Raw genomic sequence first — 22,547 nt, 5'->3', positions numbered from 1 at the left:
TCATCCTCTTGTAGGACTGGAAAACTAAGCACAAGAATGGTGAAACTATTTATCCAGGTTCAAACAGCTAGTAAGTATGGGATTCGGGATTAGAACCCCCACCTCACATCTCCTGGTCCAGGGCCTTTCTCTTGTTTACAAACACTTTTCCAGTCATATTCAGATTCCTGAATGTTGGTAGACATTTTATCAACTGAATCCATTAGGTATTAACTACAATTCTAAATTTTAGCACTGCTGAAAAGACACGTAAGAGGCAACCTCAGTGCTCTGTTTGAAGAGAAGCAAAGAGTGCTCCTTAATTCTGTTATGAATTGCATCCTTTATACTTGCAGATCTTCCCCAAGCAAAGATTTGTTGGCTGATAATCTGGAATGAGAAGTATTGCCTTGTCAAAAGAAGAAATTTATCATGGAGAGAGGGATATAGTAATTACAGAGCCACACATAAATGACAGTTGTGTGAAGACTATTAAGGTTGATAATTATTCACCTAGTTATTTCATTCTTCATTCATTTTATATGTATATACCTGTGATGTTTGCAAGATATTGTGCTAAGGTTTATAGGGAACACAAAAGCAAATAAGGCCATGTCTCCCCTCAATGAGCTAGCTTCTGGTCTGCTAAGAAGAATCAAGTAAAGGATATTAAAACATGGTTTTGATTCTGTAGAAGGAGAGAAAACTCTGATGTTTCTGTAGGAAAAGGTTAGCTGGCATGTTTTCCCTATGTATCCCTTTAAAAAATAGCTTTATATATTTTTACAGGAAACAATTTGATACATTTTCACATGTGTAGGCATCCATGAAAACATCACCATATTCAAGAGGAAGAACATATTCATAACTTCGTAAACTCGCTAATGCCTTTTTTAATCCCTCCCTCTTGTCACTCCTTGACCCCATTCCCCAAACCCAGGAAAACCTTGACTGCTTCCTGTCATAGCTATAGATTAAGGTGCATTTTCTATGATTTTATAGATAGATTCCATTTAAAATGGAATCATCAGATTATTTTTTTTCTTTGGCTATTGTCATTCAGCATAATTTTTTTTGAGATCCACCTATATTGTTGTGTGTATCAACTAAGTAATATCACTAAGTAATATTCTACTGAATATGTATATTTATATTATTATATGTAATATTATATAACTATTCAATGCAATGATTCTATATCTACATATCTGCATATCTATCTATATCTATATCTATATCTACCACAATTCGTTTATGCATTCATCTGTTGTTAGAAATTTGGGTAGTTTCCAGTTTGGGGCTATTAAAAATAAAACTGTGACCATTCATGTGTAAGTCTTTATTTATGTGGACATACGCTTTCATTTATATGAAGAAGTGGAATGACTGGGTCATAATGTAGGTGGATGTTTAATTGTTTAAGAAACTGCCAAACCGTTTTCCAGAATGTCTCTGCCATTTTGCGTTTTCACCAGCAATGTATGAAAGTTCCAGTTGCTCCACATCCTTGTCAACACTTGGTATGGCGAGTCTTTTTAATTTCAGCTTTTCTAAAAGTACCCATTTATTATCCACTGATTTACAGAAAGGCTGATAGCTTCTTTGGGAAAAAACCTTGAACCCCATCTACCATTTGTGTTCAGAAATATATGCTTGACACTGCATAGTAGAGAAACAAGATGCACCATTGGGGGGAAAATAAACTTAACATAAAGGAAAAAAGAGTGTTTCACAGGAAAGCAGACTTAGCAACAGAGTCCAAAGAGACTGGCATTCCTGAGGACTATGTGTTGGTGTGAACAGAACTGATCTTATTCTAGTTTTGCTAACATTATACATATGCACAGGGGAAAGAGTTACTGCTTCCCTGAAGTCTGCAGTACCTGAGGCATGCAAGCCAACTTGTTAAGGGTCTCTCCTATGCCCAAAAATCACAGAAAAGTGTCCTTTTCCCTTCCTAAAAGTGATAACAGGGATCTCTATGGCTGAGCTCTTCCCATTCCACCATCTTGGATATGGTAGTTTCCCAACTCTGCCAGGTCCCATGTGATGGCAGTGGTGTTGGTAGGAGCAGCGTTCCAACTCCAAGTGACACCACTGAAGAACTATTGGGCTCAGGCTGGTTAAGGGGATGATTTCTAATCAAGACCTGATTATGGAAACATGACAACAGCCTTGAGGGCAATTGACTGTGATTTTCCTGTTGTGTTTCTAAAACAAAGGAGAGGGTCAGAGTCATTGACATTTGGTAGAATAAATGAGACTACCTTGATACTTACTGGATGTTGAGCCTAAGACACTCAAGTAACACACACAAGTAGCCGTAAAGCCAGGGAGAATTAAAAAGATCCATAAGAGATAGATAATGATCGGGGCGCCTGGGTGGCGCAGTCGGTTAAGCGTCCGACTTCAGCCAGGTCACGATCTCGCGGTCCATGAGTTCGAGCCCGGCGTCAGGCTCTGGGCTGATGGCTCAGAGCCTGGAGCCTGTTTCCGATTCTGTGTCTCCCTCTCTCTCTGCCCCTGCCCCGTTTATGCTCTGTCTCTCTCTGTCCCAAAAAAATAAATAAAAATGTTAAAAAAAAAAAAGAGATAGATAATGATAGCAGACACTTTGTGAGAACTTAATGATGTGTCAGGTAACATTCAGAGTGCTTTAAGTAGATGAACTCATTTGGTTTCATAACACAGGGACTTTATATTATGGGTGGCAAAAGCCAAAAAAAGAAGACAAAGTGTCTTCACAGAAAATCTGTGTTCTTCTTCCAAAACTTTGGAGATGTACTAACACAGAGATGTATTCACTTTATCATGACTGTAATTGTGAGTTGTCAAGATTATCACCGTTTTACTGGTGAAGAATCTGAGGCTGACCGGCTTAAGTGAATCGCCTAAGGTTATATAGCTAAGAAGTGGCAGAGCCAAGATTAGGATCAGGGCAGTCTGGCTCCAGAGCCCCTGCTCTTCAGCACTCTGCCATATTGATTCTAGAAAGAAATGCAAAATTCTCCTCTCACTTTAGAGAAACGTAACATTATTTTTTACAGAAGAATAAGAATGGCTTCATGCAAGGTACAGTATTCTAAATTACCTCTTTGAAGAATTATGAAAGTAGAGAATTGGAAGTTTGTAAGAATTAGAACAGGATGGAGAGCATTTCTGTCTGACATTTCAATTGTGCCAATGATTTTGTATACATCTTGTTCACTCTGAATTTGACCATAATCACAATGGAAGCAACCTGTACATACAAAGCTGGATTGACTTATTAAGGATACATATGTATTTTATGAACTCTTATATAACACATATTTGAGTTGTATCCTTCTCTCTTCTGGCCATTTGGGCCAGCCATTTCTTTACTACAGCATGGTGGGAGAAAGCACATACTAGGGAATAGAACTCCCTGGGTGGGACCCCTTTCTGGCTCCCCTACTTTTTAGCTGAGAGGCCTTGGATATGCTGTTAATCTCTTATTAGAATTATGAGGAGCCTGAGAATTTACCTACTTGCAAGCTAACAAGTTAGCCTGGGACCATTTCTTGGATTCTAGTAGAACACATGAGACATGAGTCAGAGACAAAGGACTTCATTACTCTCAGCAACAGCAGTAGCCAGAGCCTCAGCTTTTGTGCCAGGTCCTGAGACCCAGTCCTTATGGGGTGATGCAAAGAGTATAAGAGATGCTTGCATGTGCTATGGGTTGTTACAGGAGAGCAAGCTTGAGTGTAGAAAACCCAAATGTTTTATAAGGGGCAATAAGCCTGCCTAGCCTTTGCCCTGAAAGGGGAGTTACCTATGTTAAACTGGGCGAAAACAAACCTGCCTTTGCACTTGAGGGAGACACTATCCCTATTTTCCAAGCCTGTTTGCTATACAAACGTCCTTTAAAAGACAGTCTGGAAAAATGGCAGCCACTTCCTCTGTTCACAAGATGTATAGGAACACGAGAGACCCATGGAGAGTTGTCTCCCCATACATCTATGTGCACAATTTATTCCTCTGTAAAAGGGGATAATTACCAATCTCCACAGGGTTGCTGAAGAATGTAATCAGATTATATTTGAAAAGAACTTAGAAGGGTATCTGCCATATTTCAAGCACTCAGTCATTGTAGCTCTTGTTGCTATCCATTAGTATTATTCATTAGTATTCACTAGTATTATTAGTGTTATTCATTAGTATTATTTTCTCCTCATCCCTTTAAAAAAAAAAAAGTTGGCACAATCTCATGTGATTGCAAGAAGTCCTGCAAAGGATTCCTGGGGCTTGTCTGTTATCCACCACTCTAAACTCTTGTTCCCGTTCGATTTTCTATACCTTAAGTGTTTCCTTCCATATTCTCCAGCCCTCTGTGGCTTCCTTTGTTCCCAAAACATGACCTAGTCCCATCTCATTTGCTCCCCAAAGAACAAATGGAATATTCTCCCCATAACTAACTTCCATTGAAGGTTTGGCTAGAATAAATCCTGCCTAAATTTGACTATTGGTCATTGTCATTCTAAAATTCTTCAGCTGTGCCTTTCATCAAGGGATTACTTTCCTCCAGTACCAGCCCCACCCTATTCTACCACCACCAGTGGAAAACCCTTGCTTTTACTTTATTATGCAGGGTAATTTACTGCCTTTTTGTCCCAAGTCTAGCCTGGGGCCTCCTTTTGTAACTAAAGATCCATTAATGTGTTTTCCATATGAAAAAGTGATTTATTCCTCTCAGTTAAATTCTGCAATTTCCCTAGGACATAGAAGTGGTTAAGGTCAAATTAAAAAAAAACAAACATTATTTTTCCTTCTAACTCAAAAAGAAGCCATTTAGAATTGCTGCAACATTTTAAAAACAATTTGGAGAGTTTGTTCAACATGTTTAGTCTCAGTCTTTCAAATAAAAATCCAGGGTTCCAAACATTTAATTGATTTGTTCAAGAAAAGTAGCAAATCATAATGAAACAACACCTGGATGATTCATAGTACATACAGCACTTTAACTTTTAAAGTTAAAGGTACATAACTTCTAGTTCATATTTCTTTTTTCTCTTCCTTTCTTTAATTTTTTTTTAACATTTATTTATTTTTGAGAGAGAGAGAGAGAGAGAGAGAGACAGAGCGCGAGTGGCAGAGGGTCAGAGAGAGAGGGAGACACTGAATCCGAAGCAGGCTCCAGGCTCTGAGCTGTCAGCACAGAGCCCTACATGGGATTCAAATTCACTAACCTCCTGATCATGACCTGAGCTGAAGTCAGCCGCTCAACCCACTGAGCCACTCAGGTGCCCCTCTAGCTTCATATTTCTAAATCTAAATAGGATAGAACAATGTCTTCTCTATTTCTTCTTACAATATAATTGAAAGTAAAAATATTACTATTTGGGAATCAAAGAAGTAAAAACTACTTTTTTTATGTAAGGTACTTCTTTGTTATTATGCTTCAGTTACAACTAACAGAATAATAGTGTGAATTATTACTCATTAGTACACTATTTTAGTTTAGTAAAATGCAACATCCATTACTCTTTAAAATGGAATGAATGCTTTCCTTTTTAACCTTCCTATAAAAGATACTGATACTTATTAAGTAGAGGCATTTATTTTGGCGTTATTAAGGTTGGTTGAGTTTCTTCATGAAAATGTTCATACCACCTACTCTTTTGAGTATTTAATGAATAAATTTAATTTTTCCTACTGTTCAAAAGCAATCAAAATAAAACATTTTTTACATCACCATTTTAATGAGCTTTGCTTTAATGATTAGTTCAATGTGAAATTAGTCATACTTAACTGAGTTATGTATATTTATAAATATGTATATTTATAATATAACATATATATAAATTTATATATTTATTTATATAAATACTTATTATATACATTTATTTATATAAATAAATATATATATATGTATATATAAAAGCCACTAGGTAAGGAAGGCCCAGAATATACATACACATACACATACACATGCATATGTACTTTGATAATTTTTTTTTAATTTGTTTTTTCAACGTTTTTTATTTATTTTTGGGACAGAGAGAGACAGAGCATGAACGAGGGAGGGGCAGAGAGAGAGGGAGACACAGAATCGGAAACAGGCTCCAGGCTCTGAGCCATCAGCCCAGAGCCTGACGCGGGGCTCGAACTCACGGACCGCAAGATTGTGACCTGGCTGAAGTCGGACGCTTAACTGACTGTGCCACCCAGGCGCCCCAGTACTTTGATAATTTACGTAGACCAGGACTGGTCTCTTTGGTGCCATATTCCAAAGTGGACAATCCTAACTCACCTAAATTTCACATATCTAATAAGGGGCAAATTAATTGTCTGCTTTTCTCCTTTTTTATCTTTTTTTTTTGTAATTCCAGTTGGTTAACATACAGTTTTATATTAGTTTCATTTGAACAATATGGTGATTGAACACTTCCATGCATTACCTGGGCTCATTCCAGCAAGTGCACTCCTTAATCCCCATCACCTATTTTCATTCATTTTTCTACTCACCTCCCCTCTGGTTACCATCAGTTTGTTCTCTGTAGTTAGTCTGTTTCTTGATTTCTCTCTCTCTTTTTCTTTCTCTTCCCTTTGCTTGTTCTGTTTATTAAATTTCACAAGAGTGAAATCATATAGTATTTTCCTCTCCCTGAATACTTGTTCACTTAGCATTATACTCTCAAGTTCCATCTATGTCGTTGAAAATGGCAAGATTTCACTCTTTTTTGCGGCTGAGTAATATTCCACTGTATATACACACAACATCTAATTTACCCATTCACCAGTCAATGGACACTTGGGCTCCTTCCATATCTTGGCTATTGTAAATAACACTGCTATAAACTTAGGGGTGCATGTATCCCTTTGAATTTGTGTTTTCGTATTATTTGTGTAAATACCTAGTAGTGCGATTGCTAGAGCTTAGAGTAATTCTATTTTTAACTTTTTGAGGAAATTCCATACTGTTTTTCACAGTGGTTGTGTCAGTTTGCATTGCCATCAACAGTGCATGAGGGTTCCTTTTTCCTCCACATCTTCGCCAACACCTGTTGTTCTTTGTGTTGTTGATTTTAGCCATACTGATAGGTATGTGAGGTGGTATCTCATTGTAGTTTTGATTTGCATTTCCCTGATGATGAGTGATGAGCATCTTTTCATGTGTCTGTTGGCCATCTTTATGTCTTCTGCAGAGAAATATCTATTCATGTCTTCTGTCCATTTTTAATTGGATGATTTGTTTTTTTGGTGTGGAGTTGTATAAGTCTTTATATATTTTGGATACTAAGTCTTTATCAGATGTGTCTTTGGCAAATACCTTCTCTCATTCTGCAGATTGTGTTTTAGCTTTGTTGATTGTTTCCTTCACTGTGCAGAAGTTTTTTATTTTGATGTAGTCCCAAATAGTTCATTTTTGCTTTTGTTTCCCTTGCCTCAGGAGATGTATCTAGAAAGAAGTTGCTATGGCCTATGTCAAAGAAATTACTTCTTGGGGCGCCTGGGTGGCGCAGTCGGTTAAGCGTCCAGCTTCAGCCAGGTCACGATCTCGCAGTCCGGGAGTTCGAGCCCCACATCGGGCTCTGGGCTGATGATGGCTCAGAGCCTGGAGCCTGTTTCCGATTCTGTGTCTCCCTCTCTCTCTGCCCCTCCCCCGTTCATGCTCTGTCTCTCTCTGTCCCAAAAAAAAAAAAAAAAAAAAAAAGTTGAAAAAAAAATTAAAAAAAAAAAAAGAAATTACTTCTTGTGTTTTCTTTTGGATTTTTTATGGTTTTAGGTCTCACATTTAGGTCCTTGATCCATTTTGAAATTATTTTGGTGTAAGAAAGTGGTCCAGGTTCTTTCTTTTCCATGTAGCCATCAAATTTTCCCTACATCATTGGTTAAAGAGATTGCCTTTTTCCATTGGATACATTTCCCTGCTTTCTTGAAGATTAATTGACTGTATTGTTGTGGGTTTATTTCTGAGTTTTCTGTTCTGTTCCATTGATATATGTGTTTTTTGTTTTTTGTTTTTGTTTTTGTGTTTTTTTGCCAGTATCAACTTCTTTTGATTACTACAGCTTTGTAATATAACTTAAAGTCTGGAATTGTGATGCCTCCAACTTTACTTTCTTTTTCAAGATTGCTTTGGCTATTTGGGGTCTTTGTGATTCCATACAAACTTTAGAATTGTTTGTTCTAGGGGCGCCTGGGTGGCGCAGTCGGTTAAGCATCCGACTTCAGCCAGGTCACGATCTCGCGGTCTGTGAGTTCGAGCCCCGCATCGGGCTCTGGGCTGATGGCTCGGAGCCTGGAGCCTGTTTCCGATTCTGTGTCTCCCTCTCTCTCTGCCCCTCGCCCGTTCATGCTCTGTCTCTCTCTGTCCCAAAAATAAATAAACGTTGAAAAAAAAAATTTAAAAAAATAAAAATAAAAAAAAAAGAATTGTTTGTTCTAGTTCTGTGAAAAAATGATGTTGGCATTTTGATAGGGATTGCATTAAATGTGTAGATTGCTTTGGGTAGTATACACATTTTAACAATATCTGTTCTTCTAATCCATAAGCATTAAATGTCTTTCCATTTCTTTGTGCCATGTTCAATTTATTTCATCAGTGTTTTATAGTTTTTAGAGTATAGATCTTTTATCTCTTTGGTTAGGTTTATTCCCACATATCTTATTTTGGGCACGTTGTAAATGGGATTGTTTTCTTAATTTCTCTTTCTGCTGCTTCATTATCAGTGTATAAACATGCAACATATTTCTATACATTGATTTTGCATCCCCTGACTTTAGTGAATTTGTTGATCATCTCTAGCAGTTTTTTGGTGGAGTCTTTTGGGTTTTCCATGTATAGTATCAAGTCATCTGTAAATAGTAAGGTTTTTCTTCTTCCTTACTGATTTTGATGCCTTTTATTTCTTTTTGTTGTCTGATTGCTGTGACTAGAACTTCCAGTGCTATGTTGAATAAAAGTGGTGAGAATGCACATCTTGTTGCACTTGTTGAGAGGAACATCTTGTTCCTTACCTTAGGGGAAAAGCTCTCAGTTTTTCCCCATTAATGATGATGTGAGCTGTGGGTTTTTCATATATGGCCTTTATTATATTCAGGTATGTTCCCTCTAAACCTATTTCGTTGAGGGTTTTTATCGTGAATGGATGTTGTACTTTATCAAATGCTTTTTCTGCATGTATTGAAATGATCATATGGTTCTTATCCTTTCTCTTATTGATGTGATGTATCGCATTGATTGTTTGCAAATATTGAACCACTCTTGCAGCCCAGGTATAAATCCTGTGAGATCGTGATAAATGATTTTTTTAATGTATCATTGGATCCAGTTTGCTAGTATTTTGTTGAAGATTTTTGCATCTATGCTCATCAAGGATGTTGGCCTATAGATCTCTCTTTTAGTGGTCTTTATCTGGTCTTTATGCTGGCCTCATAGAATGAATTTGGAAGTTTTCTTTACTTTTCTATTTTCTTTTTTTTTTTTTTTTTTGGAATAGCTGGAGAAGAATAGATATTAACTCTTCTTTAAATGTCTGGTAGAATTTGCCTGTGAATCCATCTGGCCCTGGAATTTTGTTTGTTGGGAGATTTTTTTTTTTAATGTTGTTTCAGTTCCTTTGCTGGTTATCAGTCTCTTCAAATTTTCTATTTCTTCCTGTTTCAGTTTTGGTAGTTTATATGTCTCTAGGAATTTATCCATTTCTTCTGGGTGTCCAATTTGTTGGCATATAGTTTTTCATAATATTCTCTTATACTTGTTTGTATTTCTGTAGTATTGGTTGTTTGTCCCCTCTCATTTGTGATTTTATTTATTTGAGTGCTTTTTTTTTGATAAGTTTGGCTAAAGGTTTATCAATTTTATAGATTTTTTCAAAAAGCCAGTTCCTAGTTTCATTGATTTCTTCTATGTTTATTTAGTTTCTGTATCATTTATTTCTGCTCCAATCTTTATTATTTCCTTCCTTCTGCTGGCTTTAGGCTTCATTTGTTTTCTTTTTCTAGCTCCTTTTAGTGTAAGATTAGGTTTTTGAGCCTTTTTCTTGCTTTTTTGAGGTAAGACTGTATGGCTATAAACTTTCCTCTTATCTACTTTTCTCCTTTTAGCAGGAAATTGGAAATCACTCCAAGGCCTAATAGATACACCTAACATAATCATCTGGGAATAAAAGGAACAGAAAGGGGGATATTTGCAGCTATTACACTTGACAGCTATAAGGGGTAAGAACACATGTGAGCTCCTTAGTAAAGTTATTATAACTTTTGGTAATTAATCACAGGCCTCTGTAGTATTCCACAGTGATGTTATTTAACCGTATTTAACTACTTCTTTAAAGAATTTAGGAAGCTTTAAGTTTACACACACACACACACACACACACACAGAAAGATAACCATAAGCACTCACATGGATGAATATGCAAACACAAATACCATGGAGGCGCTAAAAATAAATTCAGATTAAAATACCAGAAAGTACTAGATATAAGAAGACAAAGATGAAGCATAAAGAACATGAGTGGTGGTGGAGGTGACAATGATGATGTACTGATGGGGATGATGGTTGTTACTGTTTAGTTGCTTACCACAGTTGGTCATGATACTCAGAAGTTTACCTCAAAGGGGCTTACTACATTTGAACATTACATTTATTAAGCTCTAAGATTCTTGTATTCAAGTCAAAAGAAGGAAATGAAATAGGCCAAAGGTGAATAGAATTTAGAAATTTAAAAACAGAATTGGAATTTGTGGCAAGAAGCAATCTGCCTAAATGTGATTCAAATACCACAGACTCTCACCTTTGTTACTGAATTTTCATAAATATTCTTGAATAGATAGTTCTTCATTTCTTGTTTTTCCTTACAATCACTTACAGAAGCTTTAGTTTTTTTGTTTTTTAATAATGTTTACAAATTTCACTGGGAAGTGTATCGCTATAGCTACTCATGTTGTCACACCAGAAGTCTACCTTCTCAGAGCACTTTTTAATGAATATATGGTTGATCCTTAAACAATTAGGGGGTAGGGCCACCAACCTCCCATGCATATAACTTTTGACGCCCTCAGAATTTAACTACTAATAGCCTCACTGTTGACTAGAAGTTGACTGATAACATAAGCAGTCAATTAATGCATATTTTGTCTGTTATATGTATTAGATACTATATTCTTACAATAAAGTAAACCAGAGAAAAGAAAATGTTGTAAGAAAATCATACAGAAGACAAAATACATTTATAGTACTATATTTATAAAAAAAACTCCATATATATGTGCACCCAAGCAGTTCAAAGGTCAACTATATTTTGCAATGTTCTATAACATACAAAAGTTGAAGGTGTTTAAGAAATATACTGGGGTTTTAGAAATGTATTGATTTATTCCAAGCCCAGACAAATTCCAGTTGGACATTTTGGTTTCAGTAATCAATCTACACAATCAGGCTCGGCAAGGGTGATTCAGGTAATTTATTACAATAACACAAATCTCCCACCATGTGCCTATCTTGGAGAGCAATAAAGATGAAAAAAAAAAGGTTGCTTCCCTTTCTTTTTGTTCAATTCAAATCCAAATGCTCTTGGCTAGTTTATTTTAATTAAAGCTAGAAAAAAACTCTGAAATCTCCAGATTTCATTTTAATCAATAAACTCAACATTTTTTCTACTTAAAATTTATTTTTCTGAGTTTTATTAAAAATAAAACAAAGTGAGGGGCGCCTCGGTGGCGCAGTCGGTTAAGCCTCCGACTTCAGCCAGGTCACGATCTCGCGGTCCGGGAGTTCGAGCCCCGCGTCGGGCTCTGGGCTGATGGCTCAGAGCCTGGAGCCTGTTTCCAATTCTGTGTCTCCCTCTCTCTCTGCCCCTCCCCCATGCATGCTCTGTCTCTCTCTCTGTCCCAAAAATAAATAAACGTTAAAAAAAAATTTTTTTTTAAATAAATAAATAAAACAAAGTGAATGTAATTAATGACACAACTTTCTGTAGTTGGGACACTAATCTAGAGTGACATGTCTGTGAAACAGAGATGAAACCAAAAAAAAAATTCAAGTAATCTTTATGTCAGTTAGGATTAGTTTTGGCTGCTTATGAGAGGAAAACCAAAATAATATCTACTTAAACACTTGGGATTTGTTTTTTTTCTAATGCAAAAGAGGGTGGAGGAGGTTGTCCAGTGTTGACATGAATGTTCCAAAAATAATTAGGATCTCAGATACCTTCTCTCTCTCTGCATATGGCTCTCATCCTCAAAGCCATTGGTGATCCAATTCAACTACTGGAGCTCCAACCTTGTCCAAAACACACATAAAAGAAAGAAAAAAAGCAAAATGAAAGAAAGGTGCACCTCCCAGTGGTGTGAACTCCCTTTTCTGGAAATACCACAAAATTATAATAGGATAATGCTTCCATTATCATCATATTGCTCAAAACATAGTTACATAGCTACACATAGCATCAGGGGATGCTGGGAAATGTAAGTTTCAGATGGACATATTTCCAGTTCAAATAAGAGTGGGATTCTTTTACTGAGAAAGAAGTAAAGGTTTTTGGATAGGCAATTAACCACTGTATGACAATCTGAAAAATAGATAATCATCCATACAGAATAAATGTACAGCTGAGGTTTCTTTTACCCAAATAACTCTGTCAATAAACCTCTGGGAATTTTAGCTGCTGGTAGGCCTCACACAGGCCAGGGCCCAACTGAGAGTTAAGCAAGCACTCAGGCTGTCGAGTCAGGCAGAGTTGGGTTCGCATTCTCTGTCTATGCTCGGTAGATGTGGGAGTTAATTTTCCTCAACTGTAAAATAGGGCTATCAAGGGAACTTGCCTCAAAGGACTGTTGTGGGTGAAGAGAATGTAGGACAATCCCTGAGGACTGTGCCTAGTATAGGGTGAGCCCTCTAGGTATGTTAGCCACTGTTATTCTCTACTACAGCTTTCTTTGTCATTTAACCCATGTGGCTTTTAATGACTTGAGTCAAAATAGATGTCTAGTCCTAATCTAAGCAGAATAAGACTATGTGTCCTATTCTATGTCTGACATAGAGCCATTGCATTGCTCAAGGGATATAAACAGAAGTGTCCATGCAGGTTAGTTACTCACCTCTCTGAGAGGTGCACAGACATTTCTAGAACATGGTTTCTATTTGGCCTATAGTCAATGCTCAGTAATCCTCATGTGGATAAACAGAGTCCAGACATGTGGTCTCACTTATAAATGGTACCAATGGTAGCAACTGGTCAATACACTTTGGGGACTAGCTTCTAAATGTCCCCGGTTACTGGCGGTAGAGGTTGGTCTTTCATCTGGAAAACAGACTATGTCTGAAGCATCGCATTTAATTTGATCTTCCTGAAGATATTCCTCTACTTTAGACATTGTATTTAATTTTAATTTCTGGAAGAAAACACAGTTGTAGAAAACCTGAGACAGCCAGGATTAAGGAATAAATAATGCTGTATTACTACCCTCTATCCTCCCCGGTGAATTTTCTATTTTGGAAAGTGATTTCAAATTCTTTACAGCCTCTGAGCTTCATAAGAATCCAGCAAGTTCGGCAGGGCTGGGGAAAGGGTCATTTTCCTTGTTTTGCACACGAGGAAACACTCAGCTCTAAGTGGCCTACATTAAGTCATATGGATTTCAAGCTGCAGAGCCAAGACCAGAATTCAGGCCTTCTGACTGCAAGCCAGTGCCTTTTCAGCTCTGCCAGAAAGCAAATCAGCGGGGAGGCTGCTGAACAGCTTCTGAGTTGTCAGAAAGCAGAGTTTGCAAGTGGCTTCTGAAGCAGTACAGGTGACAGCAGGTGAGACAGGGCAGCTGTTTTTATCAGATTATAATTTTGTGTTAGAAGCAGCCATAGAACATCCTTCATTTGCCCTCAAGGAGTTAGCGAGGTACACCTTCCTTTCATTCCTATCTGAGGTCTTACAGGGACATGGTATCAGAGCAGTATGAATTGGCACTTGTGATTAGCAAAATGACTCCCAGGTGCGAAGTGCCAAGTGATTGTAGGGAGACAGAGAATAAAGCAACGGCGAGCTTGTTCCCTTTTTCATTCCTGCAACAATGAATCCCATATGATTAAATATAACCACCCAATACCTGCAATCCTGAGTCAGCCATTAGGGACAGGAATGTGAGTAATAGGCCACAAAAGTATCAACCGTTTCGATACTGAGGAGGCCACAGAAGAGAGAGAAGCACTATGACAAGCATTGTTCTAGAAAGTTACCGATAAAGTGGAATGAAAAGAGAGGGAAATGCTGTTCATTTTCAGAATGGTAATATTCGAACTGGGCCTTGAAATATGAGGAGCTTTTTCCATTGAAACAGGAGGCAAAAGGGCATAATGGACATGGAGACAAGATGACATCTGTCATGGTCAGGGAATTTTAAGTAGTTCAAAGGAGCCTAGAACATATGGTGTAGGACTGGAGGTGGCAGGGGAGGAGACGGGGGAAGAGAGCTGGAAATGGGAGGTGAAGTCTGAAAGCTGTAATGGGATCTAATACCAAGGCCAAAGTGAAGGGCTGGGGAATTTACACTTTATCTCGCAGGTGGTAGAGAAGTGTTTAATCAGGGGAGGGACGTGATCATATCTGCGTTAGAAACAATTCTAAAAAATGGATGCTTCTTCGGTAGCAAAGCTCTTTTTGTATTTCCTTTCCCTTAAATTTGCTTCTACTTGTTTATGTATGTTTTTTCAGTAGTTTCCAGGCATTCTGGAGATACCAGTGCTCTTTCAAACCAGTCAGTGATTTATCTACAATGGTTAACCTGGATATTCATAACAGACCATTAAATATCAGTGCAAAGAGCACTGGGCCATGCACTACCCAGTCACTCAAGTGCACATGGAGGGGACTGCTTTGCAGCTGCCATGCCACAAGCCAGAGCACTCTCAGGTATGTCCATGTCCCTGGGCCCTCATGGGCCAATTTACTGCAAATAACCTCGCTGTGCTTTATATGCAAAATCCTAGGCTCTGGCCTCCAAGCTGACAGTATTAGCTGGGTAAGACAGATATTGAGAATCAGTAGCAGAAGGATCCTTAAGACTTCTTATAGCAGTAAGCTGCAGAGAATCCCTACTCCAAGTTTAACATTAAGAAGCTGTGCTTCAGATGGCCCTGGGAAGAGTTAAAGGTTAGTTACTTGTTAGGAAGTGGAGGAGGTGGAGGAGAAAAGAAAAAAGGGCTGCTTTAAGCAGTCTAGAAGATAGAAGATACCTGTTCAACTGGTTCTATGTTCCAATTGAATCAATCAGTTTGAGCAGAGAAAGAAATAAGATCAGCTGAGTTAAAATCTTGGTTTCAATGATTTAGTGTCCTGGATTGAATGACTGCTTTCTGGCTAAATTTTCCGGCCAGTTTAGTGATGAGTTGAGTTTTATGTACAGTCCAAACAAGACAGAAGTGGGCATCTGTGATCTGTTTTATGCAAGGCAATGTCTGATTTTTTTTTATGTTTACTTATTTTTGAGAAACAGGGAGAGAGAGAAAGAGCACTCATATGTGAGTGGGAGAGGGGCAGAGAGAGAGGGAGACACAGAATTGGAAGCAGGCTCCAGGCTCTGAGCTGTTAGCACAGAACCTGATGCGGTGCTTGAACTCATGAACTGTGAGATCATGACCTGAGCCGAAGTCGGACACTTAACTGACTGAGCCACCCAGGTGCCCCATAAGGCAATGCCTTTTATATATTTTGAGATAAATCGCATTCTACAATGTCTTACTGATGGGGTTTCCTATCCTCTTTTATTTAGAAAGAAAATATCTACATTTTTTCTATGTCCTCAAATTGACATTGTCAAAGTTTTGTTTCCACGGTGTTCATTCAAGTGTCCACTCACTGACCACTTAATCTACTTTGGGCAACAACAACAATAATAACTAAATCTATATAGCATTTGCCAAGCATTACTCTAAGTATTTATTATTTACTAATTTGTTTAATCCTCCCATTAACCTAGAGGATAGGTTTTCATAGCAAATAGGAAAATTAGGGTACAGGGAGGTGAAGGAACCTGCCCCAGTCACAGTGCTATGCACGGCAGCGCTGCAGTATGAAGCCAGGCATCTGGTTCTTCCAACTTCTCACAGCACATCCTGGTCAAAGGTCAGTACATGACAAGCACTAGAAATTGGTGGAGAATCAATTATCTCAAGGGCAACGTGTTCTACCTTTATTGTCCAATCTCTTTTGATTTTCTTTTTTTGATAACTCAACTGAAAGCCCTTTTTTAACAGATTGGAGAAAGTGCCAATTTGATGTTAAGATGCACTATGTGTGAACAAAGGGCAACCAGTCTGTGTCCTTATCCCAGATGTCACATGTGACAAAAGATTTCACAGCCAGGGGTGATTTTCATTAATTCTATTTTACCTGTTTCTCATCCACGCTTTGTTGCAAAAGATATCTAAGTGGCTAAGCATTTAAATGTCATTTATTTTAAAATGTCTGCCTCACATGTCATCCTAAATGTCATGACAAAGAACGTGAAAAGCTCTTCTTCCTCCTTGAAAGGCTACAGAAGGAAACAGCAGGATCACACACTGTCTGAGCGATCACATCAGGTGGGGTTTACGTGTGAGTCTGCTAGTGCTGGAATCTTCTATGCTTTCAGACATTCTGATTTTAGGGCTCTGGGACTCTGAGCCATTATTCTCTTCTGTGCCAGAGAACTGGAGTCCCGTGGCACAGAATGATTGAGATTAAAAGGTAGGGAAGCTCTCCTGATCTCCTCTCTCCTGACCTGGAGTCCTGTACATGTGGCTTTCTCATCTACTGCCCCAGACTTCAAACCTACACTTCTTCACTCTGTGGTTGAGATATTAAGCCACTAATACCTCATGAAAGATGTGAAGAGGGGAGTTTATTCGAGTATGGCAATCTTAGTGTCTCTTCCACATTCCCTTCGAACTAGGAGTACACTGTCCCAGGCCACAGCATCAACCTTCCCAGAACCAGGCTTTGGTAAGCTATTTGAGAAGAAAAATAAATTCCTATGGAACATTCTGAGTGTACGATTTACAACGTTATGCAAAAAGCCAGTCTTGGTTCTTTTGCAAAGCATGGATCAAGGGAAGTGAAATCGAGTAGGAAATTATCCCCTCTGGCTCCTGTCCTCACCCCAGAAAATCCCTCCCTCCAGCCCCATTAGCAAACAGCTGTGTCAGTCCCTCAGCACAACGACTTTTTCTCAGCTTTTCTTCTTTCATTCTGTTCTGAGGTATGCATGCCTTTGACCATTTTCCTTCATCTGTCTACCCAGTTCTCTCCTTGGTGTACTCACCCATCATTACGTAAGTATTTTTCCAGTAGAATTACATAAGTGTTTTTCCCCATAATGATTTATAAATGTTGTTGTTAATGAAACAGTGATTAAAATGGAAAGATAAGTCTTATAAATGGCTACACTTTCAAGATGTGAAAGGTGGGGAAAGCAGGAGCATGACACGGTGAAAGTACTCTATTGATTGCCTCTGGATCTCATGGTTTATCACTCAACCATGTGATATGAGCAGGATGTACTAAGCATGCCATTTTATTGGCCTGGTGATTTTATTAATCATACTGTTCTCCCTTGCCTGTCTCTCTCTCTCTCTCTCTGAAGGCTAAAAATGCCAAATAGTTTCTCAGTATTTCTCAAGTACTGTAGATTGTGGTAGCCCTTGACCCAATTCTAGTCAGTAAAAGTTGAAAGTAGTCTACTGGAAGATTCTAGAGGAGGTACTTGTCTCCATGTTAAGAAAGAAGTACAGAAAGAAAAAGGTACTGTCCCTACTTCTACCTACTTCTCAAGGTGGTTGTGTGATGACATGATGGTTGGAGCAGCTGCAACCATCTTGCAGCAAGGAGGAGAACACCAAGGGGATTTCAAGATCACTGACAGAGGAACTTAATGTCATTCAGTTGCTGAAGTATTCCTTCAACCACCATTTATTGGATGCTTGTGTGTGTGTGTGTGTGTGTGTGTGTGTGCGCGCCAGGCACTGTACTAGTGCTGGGACTCATTTGTTCACATATATGAAATAAACAAAATCCCTGTTTACAGGGAACTTACATTTTAGTAGGAGGAAAGGCAGCCAATATTAAATACATGTCAGCTGAAGTTAAGAGCTGTAAAATGTTAAGAAGAATAAGGGATCTGGAGAGTGATGGGGGTGAAATTTTAGATAGGTTGATAAAGGAAGGTCTGATAAAGTGACATTTGAGATACCCAAAGGAAGCAAGGGAGGTAGTTATGCAGATATTTGGGGCATAGGAAGGAGTGCTTCAGGAAGAGGGAATAGCCTATGCAAAGGCCCTGAGCAGCAGGAAGACCAGAGAGGCCAGAACTGAGTGAGCAACAGAGAAAATGGAGGAATGAGGTAAGAGATGGCTGGCATCTAGATCATTTAGAGGCTAGGAAACTAAGGTAAGGATTTTAGATTTCATTCTGAAGGACATAAATCTTGGGAAGGTTTTGTGCAGGAAAGCAACATAGTACTTATATTTAAGCCACTTTTTAATATGGTGTTCTCTTACTTGCAGCTGAAACTCTTTGAAAGTATTCCTGATGTAGCTGGAAGCAAAACTACTATTTCTTCATATGTTCTTTTCTTCCCAGTTTTACAAGTTCAAACCGAGTCATTACAGTCCTGAACCACTGTAAACTCTTAGACAAGGATTTATCTATAAAATTTGCTTAATTATTGAAGTCCATTACAAATAGAATAGACTGAAACAAAACTGAAGCCCAGAGAGCTTAGATGATTTGACAAAAGTCACACAGCCAGTTGAGTATCGATATTGTAACTCAGGTTGTAATCTGAGTTCAGTTTACAGCAAAAGAAGAAGATAGTAATACAAAATGGCTTCAGCTATTTTTCCATTATAGTTGGAAGTGGCAAAGCCAATTCCTAGATACTTAACAGGCTTTGTCTCGAATCCAGTGTTCTTTCCCTGGCAAACTGTGTATCCTGCATGGTTTACCGGGTCTCACAGTGCGGGTGCTCTGCCTCATTGCCTCTCTGGAAGCCAAGATAAAGAACGGGGTCAATTTACTTACTGGGATTTTGCCATGGAGATTTGGATTGGAGAAAAGGATAGAAATCTGGCCTGGAAAAAGAAAGATAATGTAAAGCATTTTTTTTTTTTTTTTTTAGGAAAGAATCAGTGCTGTTAATTTCTTTATTCTGGTGAAAAGTATGGCGGGCCAATTGCAAGACTGAGCCAATATGGTGTACAGGAAATGATGAGAAACAGATCCCTTGTGGAGACTGTGGATAGCTTCATTAGAGCAGAGCCATCCAGTAGAAAAATAACGCTAGCCACATAAGTAATTTTAAATATTTTTGTAAGCACATTAAAAAAGTACAAAGAAACAGGTGAATTAAAGTCATATACTTAGTTTAACTGAATATATTCAAATATTATCATTTCAAAATGAGACAAACCACATTATAAATGCCCAGCAGTTGCATGGGGCTGAAAGCTACCACACTGGACAGCACATTTTCAGAGAGCTAAACATGAAAATATTTTAAAAGAGAAAACTTCCGTGATGAAACACAAAGGATAAAACACAAAGTCTTTTTAAGAAGTCAGTAATGCGGGGCACCTTGGTGGCTCAGTTGGTTGAGGGTCCGACTTTGGCTCAGGCCATGTTCTCACTGGTTCATGAGTTTGAACCCCACATCGGGCTTGCTGTTGTTAGCCTGTCAGCAGAGAGCCAGCTTTGGATCTTCTGTTCCCCTCTCTCTGCTCCTCCCCTACTTGTGCTCTCTCAAAAATAAAAACATTAAAAAAAACCCTCAATAATGTTACCTGTTTCAATGCATTTCATAAAAACACAGACCATTTCTAAGTCATTAAAATCTAGAATACTATTCGAGAAAGAATCCAGGACTTGGCAGTGAAGAGGAAATAGGGGCTAATAATAACCCATCAAGGTTGATATAAGGACCAAATGAGATGATATGGATGTTTTCAAAAATAGAACACTGTAAATATGCCTCCGTAAATAGGAAAAGTTGCTTTTATTTTATTAGAATATTGGTCTTTGTTTATGTAAACACTTCAAATATCTTTAGATGATTCTTCCCTTCTGATATTTTTATGCTCTTTGCTTTTGAAGCACTTATACATTTGGAAGCATTGACCAGGAACGCATTCAAATTCCCAGGAATAGTCAGTCTGATAAAAGCTTGTAACATTTTCTCCCACCAATCAAGAAATATCTGAATGTGCACACATGGAAAATCTAGAGACTTTCTGAATGTAGCCAAAAACGTGGAGTGGGGGAGGGAAATGCTAATGGTTTCTCAAGTCTTTTCTGGTCAAATATCTGATTTAAGGACACTGTATTCTGAGAGACAGAAATATAAATATATATGTTTATACATATATAAACATGTTTTTTGTCCATAATGTCTGAGATTCTGCATTTTACTGTAATTACGTTTAGCAAGAGAAAAACATCCACGCGTGTTCTGAGCGGCTCCCAGCAATCTGTCAGCTTTTCACAGCGTAGTAACCTACTGATCGCTTCCTCAGCCCTTCAATAAGTACGTAGGCTGCGTGCGTGTGTGCTTACAGAACTTCACAGGTTTCCATGGATACAGGAATTTTAGTGCTAAGGCGCATTTACTATCGCTTTTCTTGTCACCAAGAGTCCTGTAAATACTTGTGTTCTAAGATTTTGTGCAGAAATTTAGCATTTTATAGAGGACCAAGTCAGAATTACCTTTTCCCAAATGCATTGTCTGATTTCCCCTTAGGGCAAAGTCCCTGAAATCCTTTATATTTGTGGCCTCTTTTTAGTGATGTGTTTTCATTTATTAGACTAATAAAAGGCAGTAAAGGCTTAACTGCATTGTCAGTATCACTTTTAAGTGGCAGATATTTATACTATGTAAATGTTACAATTAATAAATGAGACAACTGGCTCTGAATTGAAAATGGAAGAAGAAAATAGGGAAAGCAGAAATAGGAACATTATGTATATATTAAGCCATTTCTCTGGCTGAATATGGTGAAATTTAAGTGTTATTTCCAAGGATACCCTGGTATATCTATTCACCAAGCATAGTTTGAATTTACTGTTATTTATATTGTTTTTGTATATTTTAAGACCTTTCCACAGATCTGATGATGGCAAGCTATGTGTTATTTTTCCTGTTTTGCACATGTATAGCTCAGGCTTAGAAAGTTTCAGGAACCTTCTGTGTGTACTATGTCACACAGCTAGCAAGTGGCAGAACTGAGATTAGAACCCAAGACTCTTGTCTTGACTCACCATCCAGGGCTTTTCCATTGTCTCTTTTCTTGGGTGGAATGCAGGCAGCTTCTTCTAGAAGGCATGCCCATTTACTTCCTTCCTTGACACATGCTGATAGGTTTCTGTGCCTCTGACCTGGTCCCCGTTAAACCATTCTTTTCTCTACCCGTCGTCTTGATGTCCCCAGCAACTCAGTTCAGCCTAATTTACCAAGCTTAGTCATTTCAAATGCACACTACCACTCAGAAGCAGTAATCACAGACAGATCACATAGCGTGGATGTACACTACATGAGGAGTCTTTAGGGAAACAAATCTCTAGATCCATTCATACTGACCAAGAATGTACAAGGCCAACTGGATGAGAGGCTTGGGCAATTTGTGTAAAAATCTAGTCTGAGTAGACACGAGCCTGGATATTCCAGTCAAGAAAAAGTTTTTACTTTAATAGCATGGGTTTCGGGGCACAGGGTCAAAACTATTTGAGTGACTGTCTTAGCTCTCACTTGCCATGCTCATGTAGCCAACAGCCTCCAATATCATCATCTTAGCAAGTATCTCAGGCAAGGCCACGAGATCTTTTTAAGACCATCTTTTTTGCACCAGGCCTCATTCACCTCATATTTGTACAGGCCTTTTGGTTTTGTGGGGTTTGGCATGTGGGTTTCTTTCTAATTTTATTTTTTTTAATCTAAAAGGAAAACTCTGCTTTTGCTGTCTAATAAAGAGAAAGTCTGGGTAGAGGAAGACCTCTCCACAAACAGGCCTGATCTTGGTCCAATCCCCACAGACACTGAATGAGGAACTTCATGGCTTAGATCTCAGGGCAACTGACAGGACGTGAGTAGTCATGGATTTGTTAGGAGGATCAAATGATACAAAGGATATGAAAGTACTTTGCTGATTGTGTGTGTGTGTGTGTGTGTGTGTGTGTGTGTGTAAAATATCCACACAGAAAAAAGTTGTCTCGAGCATTCTGTCTGACATCACACAATGCCAATCGGTTTTAGCCTTTATGTATTAAAACACAAATAATGATTCGCTTTGTCACAGCGCTTTCCCTGGAATGTGAACTTTATTCAACAACCAACATGACTAAATCATCTTCTTTGTAGTTATTTCAATGTTTTTCAACTCTTCCAACCCAGTTAGGCAACAACTGGGGTGCTGTGCACGTGGTGCCTCACTTAATATAACAGCCAAAATAATGGCAAATGGTCCTTTGGTTGTAATCTGACATCTGTTCCCATCATACACCACGTGCAGCCCATGAGATCCCAGGATTACAACCCTAGATTCAGGTAAACTTTGGCTATAACTGCCCACGGTTCATTC

This window comes from Prionailurus bengalensis, chromosome C2 (genome assembly GCF_016509475.1).
Source record: "Prionailurus bengalensis isolate Pbe53 chromosome C2, Fcat_Pben_1.1_paternal_pri, whole genome shotgun sequence".
NCBI classification, from domain to species: Eukaryota; Metazoa; Chordata; class Mammalia; order Carnivora; family Felidae; genus Prionailurus; species Prionailurus bengalensis.
The sequence above is the reverse complement of the archived record's forward strand: the minus strand, read 5'-3'. Positions refer to the sequence as shown.